We start from the raw sequence: 12,440 nt of genomic DNA, 5'->3' as shown, positions 1-12,440 counted from the left end.
AAACGCATTAAGAAGGAAATAAATTCCACCAATTAACTTTTAAGAAGGCACACCTGTTAATTGAAACGCATTCCAGGTGACTACCTCATGAAGCTGGTTGAGAGAATGCCAAGAGTGTGCAAAGCTGTCATCAAGGCAAAGGGTGGCTATTCGAAGAATCTCAAATATAAAATAAATGTTGATTTGTTTATCACTTTTTTGGTTATTACATGATTCCATATGTGTTATTTCATAGTTTTGATGTCTTCACTATTATTCTACAATGTAAAAAATTGTACAAAATAAAGAAAAACCTTTGAATGAGTAGGTGTGTCCAGACTTTTGACTGGTAGTGTATATGTGATGTCTGCTATCTGTGTCTGCTGTCCTTGCTTGCTTGTATGTGTCTGACAATGAATGGGTTCTAGCAGAGAGGCCTAGTTACTATAGTAGCCTGTTGTTCCCTGTGCTCTAAACCACAGAAGTCTACCTCTGTGTTGTTATTCAACATTATTCTGCTGTTCTTAGTGTTATTCTGCTGTTCTTAGTGGTATTCTGCTGTTCTTAGTGTTATTCTGCTGTTCTTAGTGTTATTATGCTGTTCTTAGTGTTATTCTGCTGTTCTTAGTGTTATTCTGCTGTTCTTAGTGTTATTCTGCTGTTCTTAGTGTTATTCTGCTGTTCTTAATGTTATTCTGCTGTTCTTAGTGTTATTCTGCTGTTCTTAGTGTTATTCTGCTGTTCTTAATGTTATTCTGCTGTTCTTAGTGTTATTCTGCTGTTCTTAGTGTTATTCTGCTGTTCTTAGTGTTATTCTGCTGTTCTTAGTGTTATCATGCTGTTCTTAATGTTATTCTGCTGTTCTTAGTGTTATTCTGCTGTTCTTAGTGTTATTCTGCTGTTCTTAGTGTTATTCTGCTGTTCTTAATGTTATTCTGCTGTTCTTAGTGTTATTCTCCTGTTCTTAATGTTATTCTGCTGTTCTTAGTGTTATTCTGCTGTTCTTAGTGTTATTCTGCTGTTCTTAGTGTTATTCTGCTGTTCTTAGTGTTATTCTGCTGTTCTTAATGTTATTCTGCTGTTCTTAGTGTTATTCTGCTGTTCTTAATGTTATTCTGCTGTTCTTAGTGTTATTCTGCTGTTCTTAGTGTTATTCTGCTGTTCTTAACGTTATTCTGCTGTTCTTAATGTTATTCTGCTGTTCTTCCACTATTGTGCTTCTGTGGCTGTGATAAGGTGAGATCAATGGCCTGGGAACACACACATACTGTACACACATTCATTTTTGTTTCTGTTTACTGTCAACAGAAAAGGAACATCATGACAGACAGTGTGTGTGTACAGAGCATCTGTCCGTTTCCCAACACATGGCCAAATGCAGTATTTCCTTAATTTGTTCAAATGAAGACCTATTTACAGCAATAGTACAACACAAAGTATGTGGACACCCCTTCAAATTAGTGGATTCGGCTATTTCAGCCACACCCGTTGCTGCCAGGTGTATAAAATCGAGCACACCGCCATGCAATCTCCATAGACAAACATTGGCAGTAGAATGGCCCGTACTGAAGATCTCAGTGACTTTCAACGTGGCACCCATCATAGGTTGCTCCCTTTCCAACAAGTCAGTTTATCAAATTTATGCCCTGCTAGAGCTGCACCGGTCAACTTAAGTGCTGTTATTGTGAAGTGGAAATGTCTAGGAGCAAGAACGGCTCAGCCGCGAAGTGGTAGGCCACACAAGCTCACAGAACGTGACCACCCAGTGCTGAATTGCGTAAAAATCTTCTGTCCTCGCTTGCAACACTCACTACCGAGTTCCAAACTGTCTCTGGAAGCCACGTCAGCACAAGAACTGTTTGTTGGGAGATTCATGAAATGGGTTTCCATGGCCGAGCAGCCGCACACAAGCCTAAGATCACCAATGCGCAATGCCAAGCGTCGGCTGGATGTGTGTAAAGCTTGCCGCCATTGGACTCTGGAGAAGTGGAAACGCGTTCTCTGGCTTGATAAATCACGCTTCACCATCTGACGGAAGAATCTGGGTTTGGCGGATGCCAGGAGAACGCTACCTGCCACAATGCATAGTGCCAACTGTAAAGTTTGGTGGAGGAGGAATAATGGTCTGGGGCTGTTTTTCATGGTTCGGGCTAGGCCCCTTAGTTCCAGTGAAGAGAAATCTTAACGCTACAACATACAATGACATTCTAGACGATTCTGTGCTTCCCACTTTTTGGCAACTGTTTGGGGAAGGCCCTTTTCTGTTTCAGCATGACAATGCCCCCGTGCACAAAGTGAGGTCTATACCTCAACCCCATCTAACACCTTTGGGATGAATTGGACCGCCGACTGCGAGCCAGGCCTAATCGCCCAACATCAGTGCCCTACCTCACTAATGCTCTTGTGGCTGAATGGAAGCAAGTCCCCGCAGCAATTTTCCAACAATTAGTGGAAAGCCTTCCCAGAAGAGTGGAGGCTGTTATAGCAGCAAACAGGGGACCAACTCTATATTAATGCCCATGATTTTTAAATGAGATGTTCGACGAGCAGATGTATCTCTATGGTCGTAATGCTGTCCAGACCATTTATCATGAATCTGCTCTCTGTCAAATACACTCTGCATAGCCACGCTGCATTGGCAATGCCTCTCCTCTCCTCTCCTCTCCTCTCCTCTCCTCTCCTCTCCTCCTCCCTCTCCTCCTCTCCTCTCCTCCTCCCTCTCCTCTCCTCTCCTCTCCTCTCCTCTCCTCTCCTCTCCTCTCCTCTCCTCTCCTCTCCTCTCCTCTCCTCTCCTCTCCCTCTCCTCCTCTCCTCTCCCTCTCCCTCTCCTCTCCTCTCCTCTCCTCTCCCTCTCCTCTCCTCTCCTCTCTCTCCTCTCCTCTCCTCTCCTCTCCTCTCCTCTCCTCTCCTCTCCTCTCCCCTCCCCTCCCCTCCCCTCCCCTCCTGCCCCTTTGCCTTTCTAGTGAACCGTGAGGGAAATGACAGTGCAACACACACAGGGGAGGGTTGATTTGTGTGATGTAACAAATGGGGATCCAGCTAGGGGAATGATACGCTAGCTGAGCACTGTGTGTGTGTATGCCGATAGAACCATAGGGGCAGGTATTCATTAGGTATGTCCTAGTGGTATTCATTAGGTATGTCCTAGTGGTATTCATTAGGTATGTCCTAGTGGTATTCATTAGGTATGTCCTAGTGGTATTCATTAGGTATGTCCTAGTGGTATTCATTAGGTATGTCCTAGTGGTATTCATTAGGTATGTCCTAGTGGTATTCATTAGGTATGTCGTAGTTGTATTCATTAGGTATGTCCTAGTTGTATTCATTAGGTATGTCCTAGTTGTATTCATTAGGTATTTCGTAGTTGTATTCATTAGGTATTTCGTAGTTGTATTCATTAGGTATGTCCTAGTGGTATTCATTAGGTATGTCCTAGTGGTATTCATTAGGTATGTCCTACTTGTATTCATTAGGTATGTCCTAGTGGTATTCATTAGGTGCTGCAGCACCCTCAATACCCCTACTTCACGTGGCGACGCATACACTGAGTGTACAAAACAGTAAGAATACTTGCTCTTTCCATTACATAGACTGACCAGGTGAATCCAGGTGAAAGCTATGATCCCTTATTGATTGTTAAATCCACTTCAATCAGTGTAGATGAAGGGGTGGAGAGAGGTTATAGCCTTGATACAATTGAGACGTGGATTGTGTATGTGTGCCATTCAGAGGGTGAGTGGGCAAGATTTAAGTGCCTTTGAACAGGGTATGGTAGTAGGTGCCAGGCGCACTGGTTTTTGTCAAGAACTGCAACACTGCTAGGTTTTTCACGCTCAACAGTTTCCTGTGTGTATCAAGAATGGTCCACCACCCAAAGGACATCCAGCCAACTTGACACAACTGTGGGAAGTATTGGAGCGTCCCTTTTGGAATGCTTTTGACACCTTGTAGAGTCCATGCCCCGACGAATTGATGCTGTTCTGAAGACAAAAGGGGTGGGGGTGTGCAACTCAGTATCAGGAAGATGTTCCCAATGTTTTATACACTCAGTGTAGATCTTGACTGCAGCATCCCTTTGTAGAAAAAAAATAGAAAAAAGAAAGTTAACGGTGACTGACTGTGTGGTGTCCTCAACTTGACTGAGAATAAATCCGTTTTCAGTAGGTGGTGATGGATTCTGTCTCAACTGGGTCCTCACCAAAGCTCTGTATTGTATTAATTTCCAAAAGAGATAAATGATAAATGAATGGAGGCAGGTTAATCACCAGCTTCCTATTTCACCCCCAATTTCTCACTATGTGAACCCCTTGACTGAGAGTAAACCCAGCCCAGTAGGGTCCTTGGTAGGTGGTAGTGGAAATGGATCCTCTCTGCCTCCCCAACAGCCCTAAATCATTTTTCCTTTTCTCCCCTATTTATTTTCACAAAGGAGGATATTTAACAGGCTCCTCCAGGCCTTGTTGTTGGAGGGCCTTTCGTAACATAGTGACGCACACGCACATACGCACGCACACGCACACGCCTATTGTCACAAAGACTGACTCTCAGCTCTCAGGTAATCTCCCCTCTCTGATTACTACTGAGGGTTAGAAGAGAAACCAATAAATAGTGAATATGGGAGAATTCTTCACAGCACATTGTTCACTCTGATCAATTCAAGCTATTCTGCTGAAGGAAGGATTCTGCTGTGTCTGGCAGTTACTCAGAGTCAATTGGAACACTTTTAAAATAACCGATGTTGTTCATTCAGTTGTTTTTACCCTTCTGTTCTGAGGTTGCCCTGCAGCAGCACTGATTAGAAAAGCTTTATGATGTGTGTGTGTGTGTGTGTGTGTGTGTGTGTGTGTGTGTGTGTGTGATTCAATCAAACTGAATGTGCAGATGCTATTCAATTAACTTACAAGCGCCAATTTTCAAGCAGAGATAAAATGATAGAATCCGAGCATGTATTGTCGTGATTCATTATGGTTCATATATTTCCATTAACAGTGTAGTATCCTGATAAGTGCTATCTCATGTTATTTCCATACCATATCATCAGGGTTGGCAGGGCGGCTGCTTGCATTCTAAGTAAGTCCCTCCTGTGTGTGTGTGTGTGTGTGTGTGTGTGTGTGTGTTTGTTTGTGTGTGCATGCGTGTGTGTGTGTGTTCTGCTCCATCTACAGCGGCTGTACTGTACAGTGGTGCTGTAGGACGTTGTGTTAGGCTAGCTCCGCCCTTTGATGCCCTACAGCTGTGATGTCATGCATGGATAACACTGGGCTGTTTCCCCCATTCTACATGCTGCTGTCCACAATTATTCAGCCCACTGACACTCACACATCCAGACACTCTTGTTAAAATACTGAGGTCATTGTAGCTCCAGAGGAACCAAGCGTAGCCCTCTTGTCCTCTGTAACTCTTTACCTACATAAGGGCTTCATAAGGGCTTCATAAGGGCTTCATAAGGGCTCCATAAGGGCTTCATAACACATTCATAAACCATACACACTACATAAGCAGTAGCACTCCCTCCCTCCTCGACTCCCTCCCTCCTCGACTCCCTCCCTCCCTCCCTCGACTCCATCCCTCCCTCCCTCCCTCCCTCCTTGACTCCCTCCCTCTCTTCTTGACTCCCTCCCTCCCTTCCGTCCTCCCTCCCTCCTTGACTCCCTCCCTCTCTTCTTGACTCCCTCCCTCCCTTCCGTCCTCCCTCCCTCTCCCGTCTTCTTCCCGTAAGGGTGTTATTCTACTTCCTTCACACGAAGGTGTCAGCATGGCTGGGTTTCCTCTGCTTCTTCCTCAACAGACATGTCAACTGAAATGTCATCCATCGTGTGACGTAACAGAGCCACAGTCTGGGGTTAATGTGGAATGTGAGGCGAAGGCAGGCGCGGACATGAGTACCATGGAAAACTACGGTTGATATTTTGGTGATTTACCCCGGCTGTATCCTTTGTCTCCACAAAACCACTGTTCATACGATGAACCACTTTGGAAATAAGTGTTTTAGGTAATGCCTTCATGTGCTCTCCTCTGGGATCAACTACACATCTTGTTGATGTATGTATTATTTCTACCCCAAAATAACATCCAATCTAATCCAAGTATTATCCAACTCATCAACTACATTAGCTAGCTCTATCCCTTCTAGAGGGAGGAAGGTGGAACGGAAAGCTGTGGTTTAGGAGCTACATTTGGGTCATCCTATCAAACTCATAGCAAATCCTAGTAGGAATCTTTATCTTTGTGTGGGTGAAATAATAATTGCCATTTTGTGTTTGTCCAGCAGCATCTGCATAATGCCATAATTCAGAGCAGATTACATGTGTCTAAAGCTTCAGGGCTAATGAGAATGCGGTGGTGGTGACAGTGCTCTTAATAATGCTTTACCTCAGAACCAACACGTGCAGATCCACACTGGATTGGCACATATGTAGCTCCCATTTCAGGTTTATGTGTGAAATGTTATCCTTGGTGACTATCACGTCTTCACCATCACCACATCACGCAGCCTAAAGTTCTTATGCTTCACCATCACATAGCCTTGCTAGCATTCTCAGAATGCGCTAGCTATTGGCTCTTTCTGTGATCCTTTGCATCTTATCTCCATGCCTCCTTCTTAATCGTATTGGAGGAGAGGTCCAAGGTCCCTCCCTTTGAACCTCCTCCTTCTTATGGTATTGGAGGAGAGGTCCAAGGTCCCTCCCTTTGAACCTCCTCCTTCTTAATCGTATTGGAGGAGAGGTCCAAGGTCCCTCCCTTTGAACCTCCTCCTTCTTAATCGTATTGGAGGAGAGGTCCAAGGTCCCTCCCTTTGAACCTCCTCCTTCTTAATCGTGGAGGAGAGGTCCAAGGTCCCTCCCTTTGAACCTCCTCCTTGTATTGGAGGAGATGTCCAAGGTCCCTCCCTTTGAACCTCCTCCTTCTTAATCGTATTGGAGGAGAGGTCCAAGGTCCCTCCCTTTGAACCTCCTCCTTCTTAATCGTATTGGAGGAGAGGTCCAAGGTCCCTCCCTTTGAACCTCCTCCTTCTTAATCGAATTGGAGGAGAGGTCCAAGGTCCCTACCTTTGAACCTCCTCCTTCTTAATTGTATTGGAGGAGAGGTCCAAGGTCCCTCCCTTTGAACCTCCTCCTTCTTAATCGTATTGGAGGAGAGGTCCAAGGTCCCTCCCTTTGAACCTCCTCCTTCTTAATCGTATTGGAGGAGAGGTCCAAGGTCCCTCCCATTGAACCTCCTCCTTCTTAATCGATTGGAGGAGAGGTCCAAGGTCCCACCCTTTGAACCTCCTCCTTCTTAATTGTATTGGAGGAGAGGTCCAAGGTCCCTCCCCTTTGAACCTCCTCCTTCTTAATCGTATTGGAGGAGAGGTCCAAGGTCCCTCCCTTTGAACCTCCTCCTTCTTAATCGAATTGGAGGAGAGGTCCAAGGTCCCTCCCTTTGAACCTCCTCCTTCTTAATCGAATTGGAGGAGAGGTCCAAGGTCCCTCCCTTTGAACCTTCTTCTCCAATTGTTGTGAGGATCGAGGAAAGATTAACTGCGAATGGGCCAGTGTAACTGGTTGGATTTGTACTGCAGACCTATCGCTCGGGAATCCAACGTCTTAACCATTAGACCAAGAGGAAATCCTGTGATCCGAGGACTACATTTGGGCTTACAAGTTCTTCCACACCAATCTCAACAAACCATTTCTGTATGGACCTCGCTTTGTGCACGGGGGCATTGTCATGGTGAAACAGGAAAGGGCCTACCCCAAACAGTAACAGCAGCGCATGTGATTCAAAAGAGTTCGTGCAAAAAAGGGGTCAATGCAGATAGTTAAATAGTTAACCAATAACTACCCGGACTAACTTTTTAGCAGTCTTATGGCTTGGGGGTAGAAGCTATTCAGGATCCTGTTGGTTCCAGACTTGGTGCACCGGTACCGCTTGCCGTGCGGTAGCAGAGAGAACAGTCTATGACCTGGTTGTCTGGAGTGTTTGACACTTTTTAAGGCCTTCCTCTGACACCGCCTGATATAGAGGTCCTGGATGTCAGGGAGCTCGGCCCCAGTGATGTACTGGGCCGTGTGCACTACCCTCTGTATCGCCTTACGGTCGGATGCCAAGCAGTTGCCATACCAAGCAGTGATGCAGCCAGTCAAGATGCTCTCAATGGTGCAGCTGTAGAACTTTTGAGTGCCCATTCCGAATCTTTTCAGACCATGATAATTCCTTAATAATGTGGACACCTAGGAACTTGAAGCTCTCGACCTGCTCCACAACAGCCCTGTTGATGTGGATGGGGGCGTGCTCAGCCCTCCGTTTCCTGTAGTCCACGATCAGTTCCTTTGTCTTGCTGATGTTGAGGGAGAGGTTGTTGTCCTGGGACCACACTGCCAGATCTCAGACTTCCTACCTGTAAACTGTCTCATCGTCGTCGGTGATCAGGCCTACCACCATGGTGTCGTCTGCAAACTTAATGATCATGTTGGAGTCGTTCGCGGCCACGCAGTCGTAGGTGAACAGCTGAGGGGACCCCGTGTTGAGGGTCAGCGTGGCAGATGTGTTGTTGCCTACCCTCACCACCTGGAGGCGACCCGTCAGGATGTCCAGGATCCAGTTGCAGAGGGAGGTGTTTAATAATCCCAGGGTCCTTAGTTTAGTGATGAGCTTGGAGGGCACTGTGGTGTTGAACGTTGAGCTGTAGTCAATGAACAGATATCTCACGTAGGTGTTCCTTTTGTCCAGGTGGGAAAGGGCAGTGTGGGGTGCAATAAAGATTGCATCATCTGTGGATCTGTTGGGGTGGTATACAAATTGGAATGGTCCATGGTGTCTGGGATGATGTGATGATGGTGTTGATGTGAGCCATGGCTGCAGATGTGAGTGCTACGGGGCGATAGTCATTTAGGCAGGTTACCTTCGCTTCCTTGGGCACAGGGACTATGGTGGTCTGCTTGAAACATGTAGGTATTACAGACTGGGTCAAGGAGAGGTTGAAAATGTCAGTGAAGACACTTGCCAGCTGGTCAGCGCATGCTCTGAGAACGCGTCCTGGTAATCCGTCTGGCCCTGCGGCCTTGTGAATGTTAATCTGTTTAAAGGTCTTACTCACATCGGGTACGGAGAGCTTGATCACACAGTCGTCCGGAAGAGCTGGTGCTCTCATGTATGGTTCAGTGTTGCTAGCCTCAAAGCGAGTATGGAAGGTGTTTAGCTTGTCTGGTAGGCTTGCGTCACTGGACAGCTCTCGGCTGGGTATCCCTTTATTATCCATGATAGTTTGCAAGCCCTGTCACATCCGACGAGCGTCAGAGCCGGTGTAGTAGGATTCGACCTTGATTCTGTATTGTTCGTCGGAGGGCGTAGCGGGATTTCTTATAAGCGTCCGGATTAGTGTCCCGCTCCTTGAAAGCGGCAGCTCTAGCCTTTAGCTGAGTGTGGATGTTGCCTGTAATCCATGGCTTCTGGTTGGGATATGTACGTACGGCCACTGACGTCGTCGTCAATGCACTTATTAATGAAGCCGGTGACTGATGTGGTAAACTCCTCAATGTTATCGGATGAATCCTGGAACATATTCCAGTCTGTGCTAGTGAAACAGTCCTGTAGCTTAGCATCCGCTTCATCGGACCACTTCCATATTGAGCTTGTCACTGGTACTTCCTGTTTGAGTTTTTGCTTGTAAGCAGGAATCAGGAGGATAGAGTTATGGTCAGATTTGCCAAATGGAGGGCGAGTTTTGTATGCGTCTCTGTGTGGAGTAAAAGTGATCTAGAGTTTTTTCGCCTCTAGTTGCACAGGTGACATGCTGGTAGAAATGAGATCAAACGGATTTCAGTTTTCCTGCATTAAATTCACCGGCCACTAGGAGCGCCGCCTCTGGGTGAACATCTTCTTGTTTGCTTATGGCCCTATACAGCTGGTTGAGTGCGGTCTTAGTGCCTGCATCAGTTTGCGGTGGTAAATGGACAGCTACGAGAAATTAAATCTTGGAAAATAGTATGGTCTACAGCTTATCATGAGGTATTCTATCAAAGGCAAGCAGAACCTTGAGACGTCCTTAACATTAGAGATTGCGCACCAGCTGTTGTTAACAAAGAGACACACACCCTCTACCCTGAGCTTCCCTGACGTCACCATTCTGTCCTGCCAATGTATAGAAAACCAGCTAGGTTTATATTTACCATGTCCTTGTTCAGCCACGACTCAGAGAAACATAGGAAGTTACAGTTCTTCAGATTACGTTGATAGGATAGTCTCGAACAGAGTTCATCCAGTTTATTCTCCAATGATTGCACATTCGCCAATAGATGGAGGGTAGAGGCAGTTTATCCACTCTCCGACGTAGTCTCGTCAGGTATACCGCACGCCGGCCTCTATAGCGCCGTCTCCTCCTTTTTCAAGTGTCGTGGATTTGGGCCTGGTCCGGGATAATCAACATGTCTTTTGCCTCCAACTCATTGAAGTAGATGTCTTCGTCCAAAGCGAGGTTAGTGATGACTGCTCTGATGTCCAGATGGTCTTTTTAGGAAATTATGAAGGAAACGTTATGTAAAACATTTTAAGATCGGCGCAAAACCCCCCACAAAATAGCACAATTGGGTCAGGAGCCCGCAAAATGGCCGCTATTCCCTCCAGCGCCATTCCACTTTGAGTCAATGTCAGCCCAAATGATTAGCAGAGATTGTTTTGCCCACACTTTCTCTCAGATGAAAAGTTACACAATATGCAGTATATCGTTATATGATATTGTTATATTATCCCAACCCACATGATTAGCCTTTTCTGTCTTCTAATGGTGGTCCGTGGTGAACATGGTGTAATGATGAACACATATCAGAGAACAGAACAGAGCAAGGAGAAGCGGTGTTGTACAGCGTTGTGCAGAGGGATGTGCAGCTGCTCGTGGGCTGCTGTCAGGACGACTCATGTCCCACTATGATGGATTAGGATCACTGTATCCTCCAGCCCCTGGCCTGGCGTTCAACTCTCCTTTCTCCTTTTTCTGCTCCCCCTCCTTCTCAACTGTCCTCCTTCTCAACCGTCCTCCTTCTACTTCTCTTCTCTTTTGTTTCATAATGTGTCATAATGTGTCATAATGTGTCATAATGTTTCATAATGTGTCAATGTTTCATAATGTGTCATAATGTGTCAATGTGTCATAATGTGTCATAATGTGTCATAATGTATCATAATGTTTCATTATGTTTCATAATGTTTCATAATGTGTCATAATGTTTCATAATTTGTCATAATGTGTCATAATGTGTAATGATGTTTCATAATGTGTCATAATGTTTCGTAATGTGTCATAATGTGTCGTAATGTGTCATAATGTGTCATAATGTGTCACAATGTGTCGTAATATTTCATAATGTGTCGTAATATTTCATGTGTCGTAATGTTTCATAATGTGTCATCATGTTTCATGTTTCATAATGTGTCGTAATGTTTCATAATGTTTCCTTTATGAACTTTCTGTCTGCGTATGCATTTGATATTTTATCTAAATATGACATCCTCCACAGTGAAGTCGAAACTATTACAAACATTAACTTAGCAATTTCCATTAATTAAGAAAGCTAATCTTACCATGACAATTTCATTCAGCTGTCGAATATATAATGTGTGAATAGTCATCTTTATCCACACTCAGAGCAGCACTTATGAAATAAATTACTTTACTAAATAAATGACTTAACAGAATTCTCTATTTTTCCATTAAGTTAAACGATTGACTGACTGTGTCTGTGGCTGAGACAGAGCACATAAAATAAGCTCATTCATTCAATTTGGCTTCATTTAAAAGTAACATAGCGGTTTACCTCCTGCAGCTACAGTATTCACATTTATTTTATTTGCATGAATTGACATAATTGGAAACATAATGAAATTACATTGCGATAAAACTCTCAGGATCCTCAGTGTTGTGTTTATCATTCAAGGACTTTGGAGAAGTGTGATTATGTTAGGTATTTTTGGAGATTGCAGATACTTTTTTCCACAAAGGTTATTTTTATGACAGCTTTGCTGCTTTTTTCCACCATAGGTTGGTTATATACTGTAGCTATATAGCCAGTCAGCTTTGCTGAGCTGTGCCCCTGGGATTGAGGATTTGTCCCTTTGCTCTGAAAAATCCTGTAGATGTAGAACTACAGTGGGGGAAAAAAGTATTTAGTCAGCCACCAATTGTGCATGTTCTCCCACTTAAAAAGATGAGAGAGGCCTGTAATTTTCATCATAGGTACACGTCAACTATGACAGACAAATTGAGAAAAAAAAATCCAGAACATCACATTGTAGGATTTTTAATGAATTTATTTGCAAATTATGGTGGAAAATAAGTATTTGGTCACCTACAAACAAGCAAGATTTCTGGCTCTCACAGACCTGTAACTTCTTCTTTAAGAGGCTCCTCTGTCCTCCACTCGTTACCTGTATTAATGGCACCTGTTTGAACTTGTTATCAGTATAAAAGACACCTGTCCACAACC

Source organism: Coregonus clupeaformis, chromosome 12 (genome assembly GCF_020615455.1).
Source record: "Coregonus clupeaformis isolate EN_2021a chromosome 12, ASM2061545v1, whole genome shotgun sequence".
NCBI lineage: Eukaryota > Metazoa > Chordata > Actinopteri > Salmoniformes > Salmonidae > Coregonus > Coregonus clupeaformis.
The sequence above is the reverse complement of the archived record's forward strand: the minus strand, read 5'-3'. Positions refer to the sequence as shown.